This window comes from Rana temporaria, chromosome 7 (assembly GCF_905171775.1).
Source record: "Rana temporaria chromosome 7, aRanTem1.1, whole genome shotgun sequence".
NCBI classification, from domain to species: domain Eukaryota; kingdom Metazoa; phylum Chordata; class Amphibia; order Anura; family Ranidae; genus Rana; species Rana temporaria.
In genome coordinates, this window is record NC_053495.1 from 116296947 (window position 1) to 116316245 (window position 19299).

Here is a 19299-nt window from a genome sequence, read left to right on the forward strand (position 1 = left end):
TAAATACATATATATTAATGATTTATAGTGTGTATATATTGTACAGGACACTGGGAGTGTGTCCTGGAGTAAGGAATACAATGCTCAAGCCTGTGCTCAAAGGAAAGTGCATAGAATGGTCCATGGTATTGTAGATAGAATTAGGACCCTGCGAGCATCTACATGAGCACTGATCCTGTGTTCATCTGTATCCTGACCTGGCTTGTTGACCCTGCTTGTTCCTGAACCTCCATCTGCTCACTCTGGCTTGTGATCCGACCTTGCTTCCTGCCTACTGTCCTGGTACCTCTTCTGCTCACTTGATACTGACCTTGGCCTGGCTCTGTTTACACTCCTGGTGCCTGACTCTGTACTCCTGCTGCCCAGTTGTTGCTGTGATCTGCCTGTCCGGCTACGCATCCAAGATTTTGCATTTGTCTGCTGCCAGCTTGATTTCTCGGATTTTAAATAGACACCATCCACAACTGCAACTACCATGGTAATGCCACTTGCAGAACCCTTCAAGAATGCCTACAAACTTTATTTTGCACTGCAACCAAGAAAATTTTCAATTTAATCCAAAAAAGTGGGTTTCATGTTCTCTCTGCTAGTTGGGGAACTCGGGGAAAGTCCTGGGCTCACCGCTTACTAGAACAACTTAGTACAGTGTTGAACACACTGACAACATTCTTTGACTCCATGGCTCTGTTGTATGTACTCACTTGGCTGTACTTCTCCTATGAATCACAGGAGTGCAGTTAGTGTTGCACTCATGTGACCCATCATGGATGTCAGTCTAGGCATCATGTCATCCCAACCACGGAGTCTGGATCTGCCAGGTGCCTGGACTGACACCCAGCTCAGCCTCTCAGCGATCTGCTGAGAGACTGAACTGGCTGGCCCTTCCACAGCTCAGCACTTCAATGAATGAGGAGGGAGCAAAGCAGAGAGCTGTGACTGACAGTCTACAGCTCTCTGCTCATGGAGCTCTGAAAACTGAGCGATTGCATGGTTCTTAGTGCAGAGGCGTCAGGAGACAGAAGCAGCATCGGACCGATGCTGCATCCACCTAAAAAGTAAAAAATTCCTTTCCTTCTATTTTAAGGCTGGGCCTGCGGCCTTTAAAAAACAGTCTATTTCCTATCTCCATTAATGGCACACATCAAGAGTTTCTTCAGCTGGACATGATCCCTTCTCCTCTGTTTCCAATCATTCCTGGGGTTCTTGGCTCCAAGCTCACAACCCCCATATAGACTGGTGCACAGGCAAGAATCTGCTCTGTTCATACCAACCCAATACTATGATTTCCTGGATGTCTTTGACAAGAAGAAGGCTGACACTTTACCACCTCATCGGCCATACGATTGCCCCATTGAACTCCTGCCAAGAGCTGAGATACCATGTGGGTGAATTTTTCTGCTCACCCAGCTGGTATTGTAAGCTTTTCATCAATATGTCTCTGAGAACTTGGAGGAAGGATTCATTTGTCCTTCTACTTTATCTCCTGGAGCAGGCATCTTTTTGGTTGAAAAGAAAGAGTCTTATTGGTTTTACTTTCACTGAATTGAGCTGCATAGTTGCTATTTGTTGTTTCACGTCATTTAAAGGGACACTTGTCATTACTTCACTTTTTCATTTTTCTGCGGATTCACACTAACCCTGGGTTTGAGTGCTGCAGTGGGTTTTTTTTCTCCACTTCTTTTTATCACCTTTATTTCTTCTACATATGGAACAATTATGTGATATATGGAGAAATTGAACTGCATATTTGTTATTTTATATTTAAAGGTACACTTGTTATTGCTACTCTTTATATTTTCTTGATTTACCTAATTTTTTGAGTACTGTATTGTTTTTACTTTTACAGAATTGAACTGCATAGTTGCTATTTGTTGTTCCACTTTATTCAAAGGAATACTGCCACACTTTTTCAGTTTCTAGCTTACTCTGGACTTGAGCGCTGCACTGCTTTTACTTTTGCACATTATTTCTTCCTGATCTTGGTCCAGATTCCCCAGTTACTGCATTTCAGGACAGAATGAATTTCTTCTTGGAAAAAAAGTAATTGCTGTTGCAAAAGCCAGTTTTTGTCAAAAAAAGGATGAAGGATCTGTTTCTTAAGCCAGGAGACAAAGTATGGTTGTCTACCATGAATTTGAAATTGCCATGCCCATCGAAGAAATTGTGACCCAGATATGTTGGCCCATTTACAGTCTGGAGAAGAATGAATTCAGTGGCAGGTGAACCCTGTACTTAATCGAGTAAAAGGGCTTCAGTCCAGAATAAATAAATATATATATATATATATATATATATATATATATATATATTATATATATATATATGCAAACATGAATTATTAGGATAAATAAATTCAAAAATACAGTATTTCACAAAAGTGAGTACACCCCTCACATTTTTGAAAATATTCTGGTGAAGTCCATGCCAAGAGGGTTAAGGTAGTGCTGGAAAATAATGGTGGCCACACAAAATATTGACACTTTGAGCCCAATTTGGACATTTTCACTTAGGGGTGTTCTCACTTTATGTTGCCCTCACATAAGGTGGGTAGGGTGCTTTGGGGCTGGGGGGGGTGCCCTGCGGCCCCCCCACCTCAAAGCACCCTGCCCCCATGTTGATGAAGACAAGGGCCTCTTCCCGACAAACCCTGGCCGTTGGTTGTCGGGGTCTGTGGGCGGGGGGCTTATCGGAATCCGGGAGCCCCCTTTAATAAGGGGGCTCCCATATCCCGGTCCCACCCTATGTGAATGAGTAAGGGGTACATCAAGCGGGAGAAGAGGTCAGAGAGAGCGGAGAAGTCGGAAGAGACCCCTGAAGTCGGAAGAAGATCCCCGGAGCTGCCTAATAAATGACCTTTGAAAACCTGTGTAGTGTGTCTTATTTTTGACACTTTTTTCCCCAGGTGAATGGGTAGGTGTACGACGTTCCCCCATACTCATTTACATAGGGTTGGAGGCCAGGATCTGGGGGACCCCTTATTAAAGGGGATCCCTAATTCCGATAAGCCCCCCGCCCGCAGACCCAGCAAACCAACAGCCGGGGTTGTCGGGAAGGGGCCCTTGTCCCTCATTAACATGGGGACAATGTGCTTTGGGGTGGGGGGCGCAGGGCCCCCCTGCCCCAAAGCACCCACCCCCCCATGTTGGTATGGTTCAGGAGGGGGCGCTCACTCGTCCCCACCCCCTTTCCTGACCGGCCGGGCTGCATGCTTGGATAAGGGTCTGGTATGGATTTTGGGGGGGACTCCATGACGTCTTTTTGGCATAGGGGGTTCCCCTTAAAATCCATACCAGACCGAAGATGCCTGGTATGCTCTTGGAGGGGCAACCATGCATTTTTTTTTATTATTTGCTGTGGAGTTTCCCCTTTAAGATTCATACCAGACACAGTGCTTGGAATTGTCGGAGATCGAAGTCGGATCCCTGTTCATTGAAGTCAGACTTCAATTTGCAGGGCAAAGTCAGATCCAAAGTAGTACGACTGTCGTGTCATACCAGTGTGAACCCAGAATAAAGTAGGATTTTGTTGTCTAAAATGTTGCTCTTAAGACTTTCATTGGGGTGTATTCATTTTTGCAACATGGTCTTAAAAGAATTTGTTAGGAAAAATACTTTTTTGTGTGTGCAAATTAACAAATATTGGTTACAATCAATGGCCCACATTTGTGGGAGTATTTTGTAGTATTGTGTCCCATATAAAATGTTGATTCTGAAAGGAAAGTAAGACCCCTTTCACACTGAGGCGCTTTTCAGGCGCTTTCACCTTAAAAAAAGCGCATGAAAAGCTCATGAAAATCTGGGGCAGTGTGCTGACAGGGCAGTGAAAAAACACCCCTCTTCATTGAAATGAATGGAAAGCTCTTCAAAAGTGCCTGAAAAGCTCTTCACAAGCACTCAGCAAGTTTTTATGACAAATCTGTTGGGGTGTACTCATTTATGCTGAGCACTATACAGTAAAACCTTGGTTTGCAAGCATAATTTGTTCCAGTAACATGCTTGTAATCCAAAGCACTTGTATATCAAAGCAAATTTTCCCATAAGACATAATTCGTTCCACAACCATTTATTCATAAGTCCTTCAGTTTATACTCCATATCAAAAGATTATAGCAATGTGTAACCATAAAATGTCCATCCACAAATAGAAGCCTCCACAAGGGGATTAGAAGCAAAATCCAGCAGGAGCTACAGAGTATAAAAGAGAAGAGAGGCGCCTCTAAGTGTAGCAATATGTTGCTAAATGTTGTACCTTCAATAAATGTAACCATATTGCTACACTTAGAGGCGCCTCGCTTCTTTTTTATACCCAGTTGTGACATGACACTACTCTTATATCAAGACATCGCTTGTATATCAAGTAAAAATGTATTAAAAAATTTAGCTTGTCTTGCAAAACGCTCTCAACCCAAGGTTTTACTGTATATACAATATATCTTAAATATCAAAATAAGAACATTGCGGCTGCTTTCACACTGGGGCGGGCGTTAACGACAAAACTTTGCTAGTTTTAGTGGCGCTTTACCGCCATTTTACCAGTGTTATTTGGCCGCTAGCAGGGCACTTTTAACCACAGCTAGCGGCCGAATAAAGGCTCCTCTACCGTCGCTACCGAAGCGCTTTGCAGGTGCTTCAGCAGCGGTGCCCATTCATTTCAACAGGCAGGAGTGGGCTCCTCCACCGCCCCAAAGATGCTGCTCGCAAGACTTTTTTTCTCGTCCTGAAAGAACACTGACCCCAGTGTGAAAGTGATATTTTTAGCCCAAAAGAGCTTGAAAAATGCCTCAACGTGAAAGGGGTCTACGTGAACTCAGTAGCCAAGAGTGGATTTCCATGTAACTGGAGAAAGGTGAACTGTTTAGAGGCGTCTAGCCAATTATAGTATACTGAAGGATACTGAAATCTATGTAAGTTAGTAACAAGGAAGTTATCGCTTACCACGATGAAAGATAATAAAGTGTTGTTTGCAGATAGAGTTGTAATCAGAGAGAGATGGCATGGGTATTTTCTAGAACCACAAGCTGCATAGACTTTACCAGTAATGTTAATTTATATACCTTGCTGGATTTGAATGAGTGAATGAGCCCAGGTTCGATTTGCAGTGGATTGTTAAATCCTGCTTAAAGTGGTATTAAACCCAAAAGAAAACATTCATTTTATTACAGCTTACCAATTTTTTGATGAGGTGGCTGCATTTTTTTCTTTTTTAGGCTTGCTCTTCTTTATTTTCATCTGGTGGTCCAGCCAGGAAATCTGTTTTTCAACAGAACAAGTTGTCCTGCAAATGTAGCTGTAAGGCCGCGTACAGACGAGCATACATGTACGATGAAACCGGTCTGCCGGACCGTTTTCACCGTACATGTCTGCCCGGGGATTTCTGTATGGTGGCTGTACTCACCATCATACAGAAATCCGCGCGTAAACAATACGCGGGGCGTGTCCGCGCCGTTGTTGCGACGATGACGCGGCGACGTGGGCGGCCCTGCCAGTTCAATGCTTCCACGCATGTGTCGAAGTCATTCGACGCAAGCGAGGGATGGCGGGCGCTTGGACATGTACGGTAGGTCTGTACAGACGACCGAACATGTCCGAGCGGGCAGGATTTCAGCGGGCTGTTTTAAAACAAGTCCAGAAATATTTGCCTGCTGGAAAAAGGCCCGGCGGGCAAATGTTTGCTGGAATCCTGTCCGCTCGGGCCTACACACGACCGAACATGTCTGCTGAAACTGGTCCGCGGACCAGTTTCAGCAGACATGTTCGGTCGTGTGTACGGCCCATTACAGGGATGAGACAAACTATTTACTAATGGCAGTGGTGCTTACAATGATCCGCTTTTTATTTATGTAAAACATTTATCCCAAAAGAAAAAAAAAAACGATTGTGGTAACTGCAGTGTGAGCTTTAGTATATCTAAATCTGCAAGTACCACTAACACTCCTGTCTCCCCAGACTGAAAATGCTACTATCCATCTAGAGGGGTCCTTAAACTATGGCCCGTGGACCGCATCTGGCCCGCCAGTGTGATTTACCCGGCCCGCGGACTGCCCCTTTAACATTGCAGCAATTCCCCTACCCTCTGCTACCTTTTTCACACAAGACCAGAAACATGGCAGGTCTGGACAAAGGGCGGGACCTTTTGAGTTAAGAAGCGGGTGATTGGTTACTAGGCAGCGGGATGGTCCCAGCAATCAATCACTTGCCTTTCACTTGCAAAGTCCTAGCCTTTGTCGGACCTGCTTCACGTCTTGTGTGATTAAGGTAGCAGCCGGGAGGGGGGGTGCTGTGATATTATAGAAGGGGTAATATCGATCGGGGGGATCTGTGATGGGGGGATCTGTTATGGGGTGTCTGTAATGGGGGAGTCTGTTATGGGGGGATCTATTATGGGTGGAGTCTGTCATGGGGGGATCTGTGATGGGGGAGTCTGTTATAGGGGAGTCTGTTATGAGGGATCTGTTATGGGGGAGTCTGTGATGAGGGAGTCAAGTTGAGCAAGTCTTCAGAACTGTAAGTAAATATATAAGGGGAGCTGTTACTTGTTTGATGGGGGTAAGGGGGTTGGGTGGTGGGAGGGAGGGGTGGTGGTTGGAGAAGGGGAGAAGGGTGAATGGAGGGTGTGGGGGGCTAGTGGAAAAATAAATCGAATAACCCTGATACCACCACCTTTGTTTATTTGTATTATTAATATTATTATTCAGGATTTATATAGCGCCAACAGTTTGCGCAGCACTTTACAATACATGTTGCACTGTATTTTCTGTGAAATATATATGCATATGAGCGTATCATTTTTTTTTTGGTGGGGGAGTGGATCTTGGGTGGGAGTTGCCACACTTTTTTCCCCAGGACTTGACCCCTGTTCTGGACGGTTCTCCTCTCTCCACAGTGAAACGCTGGAGCTCTGTCAGAGTAAATATCGGGTTTTTGGTCACCTCCCCGACTAAGGTCCTTCTCCCCCGATCCCTCAGTTTGGCCTGCTCTAGGAAGAGTCCTGGTGGTTCCAAATTTCTTCCATTTACGCATGATGGAGGCCACTGTGCTCATTGGGAAATATTTCTGTACCCTTCCCCAGATTTATGCCTCCATACAATCCCGTCTCGGAAGTCTACAGACAATTCCTTGGTTTTAATGGCTTGGTTTGTGCTCTGACATGTACTGTTAACTGTGGGACCTTATATAGACAGGTGTGTGCCTTTCACGTCCAATCAACTGAATTTACCACAGGTGGACTCCAATCAAGTTGTGGAAACATCTCCAGGATGAGCAGTGGAAACAGGATGCACCTGAGCTAAATTTAGAGTGTCACGGCAAAGGCTGTGAATGCTTATGTACAAGTGATTTTATAGTTCTTTATTTTTTTTTTTAATTGGCAAAGATTTCAAACAAGCTTCGTTCATGTTGTTATTATGGGGTATTGTTTGTAGAATTTAGAAAATAAGGAATTTATTTAAGGTTCAATAAAAGTTTTATTAGAATTTTTTTTGACAGAAACCAAAGAAAACATGAACCGACCATCCAACATTGGGTAGGCTGATCCACTCCATAATAAACAGTCGCTTTCCACAATATAAGTTATAATATGGACATATTTGCAATCCTAGAAGAACATTTACACCACCTTCCCTGTCGTTAATCATTATACTTCCAACAATTGCCACTCCTAGCCCGGGTGCCCCTATGGGAGCCTGCTGCGCCCATGGCCAGGAGAAAGCAAAAGCACAATAAGTACACGTCAGGGGTGCTACCAGTAGAGAGGCAGCAGGATGTCCATATCTCCGAATCAACCAAGTATATGCCAAAGGTTCTAAACCATGACAATAGGAAGATATCAGATAGCCTTGGCCAGACCTAGTGTATTTGTGGAAGGCAGGAGGATTAATAGAAAAAATAAAGAAAGAATAAGTCAGACATAAAGACCAGAGAAGGAAGAAGAGAGAAAGAGAGGAGAGGGAAGGATGAGGATGGGGGGGGGTGGTTGGTGTGCCTGGGCTCCCTGCGCCCTGGACCTATATTTCACTCTTGGAACCTCTCAATACCCCTCAGGGTGGGGGAGAGCCTGAGTTAGGTGAAAGCAGTGTCTTCAGTTCGTCAGAGGAAGAATAATGCCTCCAAATTCCCCATGTAAAGGAGAACTTAGCGTGGGTTTCTAGGACCTTAGCTTGGAGTTCTTCCATCAACATGACTCCGTTCATTTCAGTGACCCATTCAGCTAGGGACGGGGGTGAGGGAGATTTCCAATGTCTGGATATCAGTTGTCTGCTCGTACTGAGGCAGAACCTAAGGAGAGTGTGTTTCTGGAACTTGAAGGTCCCCAGGAAAATGGACAACAGGGCGACAGCAGGGGAGGGAGAAAGGGGTTTACCATACATGCTAGAATAAATCTGAAATATCTGGTTCCAGAATGGGCGAATAGCCTTACAGTCCCACCATATATGAAGATACGTATCAACCGCCGAGTTACATCTCCAACATGAGTCAGAAGCCGAAGGGAACATGACCCTGAGGGCAGACAGTACTCTGTACCACCGTGAAATCACTTTGTTTTTTTTTTTTTTGTTCTTTTTTTATCTTTTTTTTTTTTTTTAAAGTGTATTTTTGTGCGTGTACTCGAGAGAGGAGCCGGACTGCAGGAGTTGGGAGTAGGCAGGCCTCCCCCCAGAGGCAATCTGCCACCTTTCTCCATGCCCCGGGTGGCAATGGCGGGTGTGTGAGGGGGGTCCTCCCACACAGCCCGCCCTACCTGCTCCGCTTTGAAGCCCAACGGGGCAGAGGGACTCCCTATAAGGGAGTGAGAGGATTAGCCCGCTCAACCAGCCCCATTAGTCCTTCGCCTCTCTTTTAGAGACCGCGTGGTCAATGTGAGTGTGTAACCCAATTTAGAGTGCCTGTTGTAGGTGTGGTGGTTTTTGTGGGGGGGGGGTGTGGGCGTACTAAGCACAGGCTTACCTTGCATAGCACACCCACCGGGAGCCGGGCTGAGACCACCAAACTCAATTCACATGAAGCCGAGACCGGGATCCGAACCTCTAGCTGCAGAGGTGAATGGCTTGTCAGCGCAGTGCCATCGCGTTGAGCCCACCACAGCTCCCCTACGTGAAATCACTTTGTAATTTTTTTCTCGAACATAACTCGAGATGGAGGATTTATGCGTGTAAAAGAAGGCTTTTTGCCAGGCTGCCTCGCTAATATCTTTCCCCAAGTCCCCTGACCAAGCTGCGGTGAATTTGGGAAGGGAAGTAGCTGTAAGACCTAAGATCATTTTATATAATAAAGAGAGAGTATGCCGGGGGGTCTCTGGGAGTGAGCACAGTTGTTCAAATTCCGTCGGGGGCCTATGGATCTGTCTAGAGTCATAAAGTTGCTTACAATAGGTGTCCAGATGTATACGTGTAAGCCAGGTCACCTTCGGGAGGCAGGAGGACTCATCCATCACCAAAGAGCCCGTGCTGGGATTGGCAAACTGTCGTGCAGTGGGCCAGTGGTCCCTTTTATAACCGTTAAGGATGTGGGCAGATTTGCCCTCCGGGAGTGCCGGGTTGTCAAACATGGGGGTCAATGGACTCGGATCAGTGGTCAAGGCAAAGGTCGCTCTCCGTCGGTACCACACCCCTAGGGCGTCTCTGGTCAAAGGTGACAAGTCTGCCAGGGCGCGATGTGTCCCCTTGTGACCCCAGAGAAGGGCCCGGAGGTCTGTGGAGGAAAGGTCCTGTTCAACCGAAGTGGCTACCTTGCTCAACGGACGGGGGAACCATTCCAAGATACTTGAGAATACCACTGCCGCGTGATACAATTCGAAGTCAGGGAGACCTGCACCTCCTCTAGTAATAGGGGAGCAAAGTAACTTATGTTTCAGTCTAGGGCGACTGCCTCTCCACACAAATCGTATAGACATTGATCACAACGTCCTGAAGAATGCAGAGGGGAGGGCAATCGGCAGAGCCTGGAACACATATAGCAGTTTGGGCAATATGTCCATCTTCAAGGTGTTCACACGCCCAAACCAGGACACTGGCAGATTCAAGCGATCCTCAGTAAGGCGCTTGAGTCTGGTCAGAAGCGGGCCATGATTGAGGGAATATATCTCCGAGAGATTAGCCGGTATCTCCGTCCCCAGATAAGTGACGGATTTAGTCCGCCATTGGAAGGAGAAATTGGACTTCAAGACCGCCAGTACGGGTTGCGACAATGAGACATTCAGGGCTTCCGTCTTAGATAAGTTAAGTTTATAGTTGCTCAGGGCCCCAAACCGGGCAATCTCAGCCAAAATAGATGGGATGGTGACATGTATAGGGAGAGTTTGCAGTGAGATGAGGGGGTCGGTATTCCCTGTATACTAGGATTTGCCCTAAGCGCCTATGCCAGATGCTCTATGACCAGAGAAAATAGGAGAGGGGAGAGGGGACACCCCTGCCTGGTACCGTTCTTTATTGAGAACGCGTACGACACGACGCCGTTGACCAACACCGACGCAGAGGGGTTACTATATAGAAACATAACGCGTGCCAACATCTTTGGGCCCAGGCCTATTTGGGTAAGAGTAGACCTCAGAAAGGGCCAACTAACCCTATCAAAGGCCTTTTCCGTGTCACAGGAGAGAAGGAAGGTCGGGATACGGTGACGTTTAGCGTATGCGATTAAGTGGATCCTCTTGGTAGTGTTGTCACGAGCCTCTCGGCCCAGTACAAAACCCACCTGATCGCCGTGTATAATGTTAGGGAGTAGAGGGGAAAGTCGCTCCGATAGGATTTTAGTGAATAATTTCAGATCGACATTTAACAAGGAGATTGGCCTATAGTTGGGGCAAAGGGAATGGTCCTTCCCAGGTTTAGGGATCACTACTATTTGGGCATGCAAGAGGCCTGGGGATGGGCAGAGAGTCTCGTCAATGGCATTGAAGGCCTTCGCAAGTAGAGGTGAGAGCTGGGGTGCAAATATTTTATAAAACCGGGGGGTGAACCCATCAAGACCATTTTTCAATTTTTTAATAGCCAGGAGAAAGTCCGCCTCCGTCAGGGGCGTCTCCAACTCCTCGACCTCTGCAGTCGAAATGGGTGGGAGGGCAGTCTCCTGAACATAAGAGGATATAGCATCCAGGGAACCAGATCCCTGGGCTGGGGACCCTATCCTTTGAGGGGGGAGATTGTATAGAGATTGACCCTCATAAAAATGCCGAAACTCTCCCGCAATCGCCGAGTTATTGTGTGCCTTCCCTCCACCCGAAGAGACAATGAAGGGAATGTGCTTCCTAGCTTGATGTGGTTGAAGCGTGTTTGCCAAGAGCCTACCTCAATTATTAGCTTGGGCATAGTGTGTAAACCGTCCCTTATCTCTGGCCACTAGGGCCCGGTCTGCAAAAATGTGTAAAAGGTCCCGCCGAGCGTTAGCCAAGTCTACTAGTTTAGAGGGTTCCGGGGAATGCTTATGTGAGTCCTCTAGGGCGGTAATCGTGCCAAGGAGACGAGAAATGTCCATGGTCCGAGCCTTCTTAAAGCGGTGGTTCCCCCTTAAAAACAACTTTTTTTTATTCCACTGCTCCCCCACATTCCATCACGATTAATGCTCTTAATATTTTTTTCCTGCTGTACATACCTGGGTACAGCATATTCACCCGTCCATCCGGGTTGCGAGTCCCGCGGGAGTGGGCGTTCCTCACAGGCTGTTGATTGACGTTTTGCCCAAAAACGAGCTCTCCCCCCGTCGCGTAAGCCGCGTCACGATTGGCGAAAGGAGCCGAACGGCCATGCGCATGCGCAGTATAGCGCCGACTCGCCGTTCGGCTCCTTTCGCCAACCGTGACGCGGCTTACGCGATGGGGGGAGAGCTCGTTTTTGGGGAAAACGTCAATCAACAGCCTGTGAGGAACGCCCACTCCCGCGGGACTCGCAACCCGGATGCACGGGTGAAGATGCTGTACTAAGGTATGTACAGCAGGAAAGAAATATTAAGAGCATTAATCGTGATGGAATGTGGGGGGGCAGTGGAATAAAAAAATGTTGTTTTTAAGGGGGAACCACCGCTTTAAGCCGGGACCCATGTTGAATGAACTTGCCTCGAAGAACACACTTCAAGGCTTCCCACTTCGTCAAGGGGTTAGTCTCGTCTTGGGCGTGGTCAGAGTTAAAGTGTGCAATTGTCTGAATGATATCAGCCGTACAGGCTGAATCCGAGAGCAGATTATCATTGAGTCTCCAGGACGACCTGGGTTTGAAGGAAAGGATCTTCCCGAGGGTTAGGTGAACCGGTGTGTGATCAGACCACAGCTTAATACCAATAACGGCCGTCGGTGAAAGGTCAAGCAAGGATTGTGAGACCAGGAGGTAGTCCAATCTACTGTACGAAGAGTGTGCAGGGGAATAATAAGTATAGTCCCTATCCGATGGGTGCAGGACCCTCCACACATCAGTAAGGAAGAGGTCAGACAATAGGGAGCGCAGCTTGGTCAGGGCAGCTAAGGAGAGCGAGGACTTACCTGTAGATGTGTCCATACGGGGAATCAGAGCAGCATTGAAGTCGCCACCCAGGATCATGTTGGTCGTGCTAAATTTCTTCAAGTGGGAGACCACGGAGGAGAAGAACTGCGGCTGGTCCTGGTTGGGAGAATAAACGTTAGTAATAGTATAGATCGTATTTTTGTTTGACAATTTAAGCATAATATATCTCCCCGAGGGGTCAACATAGGTATCCAGAACGTCTGGCATGAATGAGGAGTGGAAGGCTATTGAAACCCCTTTAGACTTAGCCAATGGGTTGGTGCTATGGAACCAAGTGGGGTAGTGCTTACTGTTAATTTTAGGGAGCGAGTCTGATCTAAAATGGATTTCTTGAAGAAGGAGGATCTGGGTGCGAAGTTTATGAAAATGGTATAAAATCTGTCTCCTTTTCTCAGGGACGTCGAGGCCCCGTTAATTCAGGGAGGAAATCTTCAGGGCGGCAGGAGTAGCCATAGGAAATACAAGGAAGGGAATAGAAGGGCGCCAGGGAGAGGCAGGCACACCAAGGGAGGGATTTGGGAGAGAAGGGGGGGTGTGGGCAAGGGGCCCAGAGAGAGAAGACAAGAAAAACCAAGAAAAGAAAAGAGACCGAAAAGAAATATCGTGGCCCCGAGGGCCTCACTAAATTTGTTGCTAGCAACATTCCAGCTGTAGCCATAAAGGCAGCTGAATATCCTAAGTGGGGAAACGCGGTCAGCGCACAGCGAGATGCCCGCAAACACCGCAGGCATAGAGTTAGAGAAACAATAAATAACATTTGAACGACAAATTGAGCATTCTGGGACCCCCCGGGTGGCAGAAAGAAAAAAAAAAAAAAGTATGAAGCACCATCAGACCTGGGGTGATGAAGCCCCTGTCTGTAATCCTATATTCATGCCACCCGGGGGGGCCCAGTCAACAAAACATATACACACCAATTGCAGCCTTGGTATAAAACCAAGGTATCCTCCGGGCAAGGGAGGGGGGAGGGTGAGCAGGGGCTGGGAGAGCCCTCCTAACAGCGAGGGTCAGGGCTGAACCCGGGGGTAAGAGGCCAGAGCAAAAAACTGGGGACAAAAACAAAACATGGGGAGGGTAGACAGTCCTGGATCATATACAGTAAAAGAAACATTACTATGAGAAGGCACTTCAGGAACAGTCAATAGTGCAATGCTCTGACCAATTTCAAACCATAAAGTCCGCCGGGAGACAGTTCAGCCGACCTATCCCCTAAATAAGGGAAAACGGAAGGAGAAAAAAGGGAAAAAATTTAGAGGGCTCTGCCCCTCAATCAGCGGGCGGTGGAGGGGCTTCTGCCCTGGAACGTCTCGGTTTCTTGGCCTGTCTCCTCCACCCGGCGGAGGGTTGGAATCCGGGAGTTGCGGCTTTCAGTGGCCAATCCAGCAGGGGTATCTGCGGCAGTTCAAAGGTACCCAAGAACTTAGGGAGATCTCCAAGGGTTCGGAAGACGGCTGATTTTCCATCATGGGATGCTGAAAGTTGAAAGGGGAAACCCCATCGGTACCTGATTTGTTTAGCTTGTAGTGCTCCGGTCAGGGGTTTCAATGATCTGCGGAGATCCAAAGTCAGTTTGGATACATCTGGTAGAAGGTGGATGCGGACTTCATTAAAATAGATGGATTCCTGTGTGCGAGCAGCCTGCATAATAGCATCCTTGATAGCGTAAAAATGAACTCTGCCAATCACGTTTCTGGGATAATCTGGATTGGGGTTCTTGGGCCCCAGAGCTCTGTGGATCCGATCCAGCTCTATTGGGTCTTCTTTATCCTTCTGCAGCAGTTCATTAAATATACCAATAACCACTGGGGCCAAATCCTTGATTTCAACTGTTTCAGGGAGGCCTCGGACACGTATGTTATTGCGTCTGGCCCTATTCTCCTGTTCGTCCTGGGAGAGCATGAGTTGCTGGATCTGGGCAGTGTGTTCATTCAGGATAACCTCATGAGCCTGCAGCGTGGAGACTGTTTCTTCCACACTATGTTCCACCTCCTCCAATCTATCTGTAACATCCCTCCTGAGCTCAGATATTTCCTGCTTATATGAGCGCTCCATCCTCTGTACACAGGCCTCAAAGTCATGCCTGGTTGGCAGGGCCTTGATGTAGGCCTCAAGATTCCAGCCCCCATAGGAGCGATGGGAATCAGGGGAATGACAAGCTGAGTGGGTCGAGCCCACATCCAACTCAGGAGGAGAGATGGCCCTCTGTCTAGTTCTCATAGCTGAGGAGGAATTCTGGGACGAGGAGCCATGGGAGGCCGAATGTGGCCCTGCAGAACGGGCGCCGCCATCTTGGACGGGAGGGGGTCACGCTGCTCCGGCCGGATTTTATGAAAAAAACGGTTGATTTCTCCGTCACGACCCGGATCGGGGGTATGGTGAGTGTCTCCCCCACCTTTTCTGCCCATTACCGACCTGTGAAGCGGTGTGTGTGCGGTCGAATTGCCGTTCATCAGCGCGGTGTGTGCGGGAGCTCACGAGTCAGCGTCTTACTCCGCCATGCGCCAGGCCACGCCCCCTCGGAATTTATTTAACTTTGGCTGTAACATGACAAAATGCGGAAAAAGTGAAGCGCTGTGAACACATTCCCGGATGCACTCTACAAGTTAGAAATTTGATAATTAAGCATGAGGAATCCTTGGCTGTTGTGGAGTGTCAAAGCTGTGGTAATAGTCCACATAGAAGTTATTAAATAATTGTTTGTGCTTCTAGATGACACTAAGGGGTTTAAAGTGGTTGTAAACCCAGAATATTTTTTTTTTTTAAATAAAAACCTGCAAGACAAAGGCATATTGAGCTAGTATGACTAGCATACTAGCTCATTATGAATTACTTACCTTAGATCGTAGCCCCCAAAACCGTCCTCATCTCCCCCTCCGGCTGCAGACATCACTCCGGAAGGTTACTTCCGAGTATCGGCGCTCTGGCGCTGTGATTGACTGTGATTGACCGGAGCAACGATGACGTCAAGCTCCTAAAGCGCCTCAAAGAAGCTACTTACAAGAATTTTTTGGACGTCCTGCCAGCGCACCACCCCAGTGTGAAAGCACTCAGGCTCTAACACTGGGATTGCAGATAAGGATTTTTCAGGAGCTATTTTTAACGCTAAAGCGCCTGAAAAAATGCCTCCAGTGTGAAAGGGGTCTAATAAACCATCTCCTGTACTATGTCTGTAGTCTCTGATCATCTCCTGTACTATGTCTGCGGTCTCTGACCATCTCCTGTATCATGTCTGCAGTCTCTGACCATCTCCTGTATCATGTCTGCAGTCTCTGACCATCTCCTGTATCATGTCTGTAGTATGTCTGGGGGCTCTTTCTAACAGACTCTCTAACAGAAGCCCTCTCTGTGTCCATCAGAGAGGCCCCCCTCCAGGTCCCAATAAAGTACTCTGCTTCTCTTCCTGTATTTTGTTCATTGTTAAGAGATCATGTAAGGATCCCAGGTTAATGACTTTGTGGGAGAGCATCTCTGTGGTTAATTCATTGCCATAGAGAGATGTGTAAAGGGGAGGAGTTAGTAAAATGACCACCAAAAATATTTCTGCACCCAGGCGCCTGTGTCCCTAGGATCGGCCCTGATCCCCTGCACTGAAAAAGACTCCTGTCAAATTTTTTACTTTTATTGGTATCCCTAATGGGAAGATTCGCCCTCTCTATTTGTCCTGGTGACTATTGTCACTAACACAGAAGACGAGAGCAAAGCCAACATTTTGAATCATCGCCCAAACCAGTGGCGGTGCGTCCATAAGGGCGCACAATGCCGCCCCCTCTCCAGCCACCCCTTCTATGCATAGCATAGCATCCATCCACGGGGTGGTGTTTTTGAAGCACCTGATTAGAGCCATATGCTCTAATAGGCGTCAAAAAAGTGACCTCCAAGCGCCATTCTTTCCTAACATTGAACTGCCTTCCCGACCAAACAGGTGCTCGGGTTTTTTACCTGTCACCTGATAGGCTTCCAATAACAGCACCTGTCGTTTCAGCCAATCGGTAGGAGACGACAGGACAGGAAGAAAAGACAGGAAGAGATGCATGGAGGACACCGATCACCGCTGTCACCCGCTGTCCCACCGAGACAGGATAAGTGCCGGGCAGACAGCGAGCAAGCAGGTAGAGTTACAGTGGTGGCATTCAATGGCACAGTGGCAGCATTTGATGGCACAGTTGTGGCATTCGATGGGCACAGTGACAGCATTTGATGGGCACAGTGACAGCATTTGATGGGCACAGTGGCTGCTATTGATGGGCACACTGGCTGCGTTTGATGGCACAGTGGCTGCGTTTGATGGCAGAGTGGCTGCGATTGATGGTCACAGAGGCTGTGTTTGATGGGCACAGTGAGGGTGCAATTGATGTTTTTTTTCCAGAATTTTTCAGTTTGTTTGCGCCCCACCAAAAAGGGTAAGTGCCGGGCAGACGCAGAGCCAGGGGAGGGGGGTCACACTGGCGGCATTCTATGTCAAAGTGATAGCATTCGATGGCACAGTGGCAGCAGTTGATGGCACAGTGGCAGCAGTTGATGGGCACAGTGGCAGCAGTTGATGGCACAATGGCAGCATTTGATGGGTACAGTGACAGCATTTAATGGGCACAGTGGCAGTGTTTAATGGCACAGTGGAGGCATTTTATGGGCACAGTGGCTGCATTTGATGGGCACAGTGGCAGCATGTGATTACACAGTGGCAGCACTTGATAGGCACAGTGGCTGCATTTAACAGCACAGTGGCTGCATTTGACAGCACAGTGGCAGAATTTGATGGCACAGTGGCAGAATTTGATGGCACAGTGGCAGCATTTGATGGCACAGTGGCAGCATTTGATGGCACAGTGGCTGCGTTTGATGGCACAATGGCTGCAATTGATGGGCACAGTGAGGCTGCGATTGATGGGTTTTTTTTTTCGAATTTTTCAGTTTGTTTGCGCCTCCTCCCAAAAAATTTGAGCACCAGTCGCCACTGGCCTGAACAGAAATACTGGAAAAATCATTCAATGGGACAGCTTTTCCACTGACAACGGTCTAAGAAAATATTTTCCTGTTTTTAAAGTAGAGATTTATTCTCACTTCTTGTTGTGTCCACAGGTATTGAAACAATACATATTTTGTCCCCAAAAAACTTACAAAAAAAAACAAAGTTGGCTTTAGATATGCTTTAACAGCCTAGTACAGCAGGGTTCCTTCAGAAATTCTTAGGGGTTCTTTGAGCAATGAGCAACTTCTTTTTGTCAGATAGGTACCCACTGACAACAATGATGTTTTTAACTATCTGCAAGGTGGGATTCCTCCCAATGACCATCACACTAATGTACTGGGTGCAGATACAGTAATTATTGCCAGAGGTTCCCTAAACCCAGAAATCTATTTCAAGAATTCTCCTTGTTTTAAAAGGTTAAAAAAGCAGTAGCTAAATGGGACTATTAAAATGTTTTTATCTTTAAGACATATAATTCTTGACTTGTCTCCAATATTGCACCAGGGCCCTTTGGCCTAATGGAAAAACAATCACCACACATACATATTACGGTACAGGTATTAGTAGGCTGCCAACTTAAGAAGGGAAACCACAAGTAAATGTCAACCTGTCTTACTGCAGATCAGTGCATGGGTTAATCATATGTGATGAAAGTTTAATCAGATTCCCTGCTATTACTGTATCAGCGAAAAGAATCAGCATTATTGTCTCTTGTCTTGTTCCTTTGATGTACATGTAGCTGATGCTGCTGTGCTCAACCCCCACTGCAATGCTCCTGCTGAACTGAGCTAAAAGGAAGATGAAACTTTTCTGAGCCAAAATCACTACTAGAATTTATTCATCCTTTTCCATCCGATGTACAAATGTGATAAGATGTGTATGTATTGTAATACATACATTAAATGGAAGTGACCTGACACAAACACTATATAAAACACATGGCGGCCTTCACCCCTAATTTGGTAGATAAAAAGGAAGAGTTTATGGGACTTTGAATGCAGGATTGCCATGTCAAGTAAAAATAATAACATAAAAATGAAGTTACAGTACATGATTTATTTATTACAATCTAGAATTCATATCAGATATTTTGTATCAAAAAGATAGGTAGTCACAAGACTTAGGCCTCGTATACACGGCCGAGGAACTCGACGTGCCAAACACGTCGAGTTCCTCGGCGAGTTCAGCCCTGAAGCCGCCGAGGAGCTCGGCGGGCCGAGTTCTCCCATAGAACAACGAGAAAATAGAGAACATGTTCTCTATTTTCTCGACGAGTTCCTCGGCGGCTCCATCGGGCCGAAAGTGTACACACGACAGAGTTTCTCGGCAGAATCCGGCTCTGACCGAGTTTCTCGCTGAATTCTGCCGAGAAACTCTGTCGTGTGTACGAGGCCTAACACTGAACATTCCTTTCATAGCATGCAATACAAATAGAAAATAGACATGGCAAATACATATTGTAAAATAGCCCGATTGAAAAACATATGTAATAGAAACAAGTAGCTGATGGTATTTATTGGCACTCAACACGTTTCTTGGCATTACAGCCATTCATCAGGAGTAGGGATGAGCTTCGTATTCGAGTCGAACTCACGTTCGACTCGAACATCATATGTTCGATCATTCGTCGAATTACGAAAGTTTTGGGCCGTTCGCGCCAAATTCGAGTGGCATGTCACGGCCGAAAATTCATTGCTGCATCGCAGTGCATTGCTGGCTGATGATTGGCCAAACATGCACTATGACCCGCATGCTTGGCCAATCACAGCGCGCAAAAAACGGAGAGCCATAATTGGCCAAAGCCAGGGTGGCTTTGGCCAATTATGGCTCAGGGGGTTTAGTAC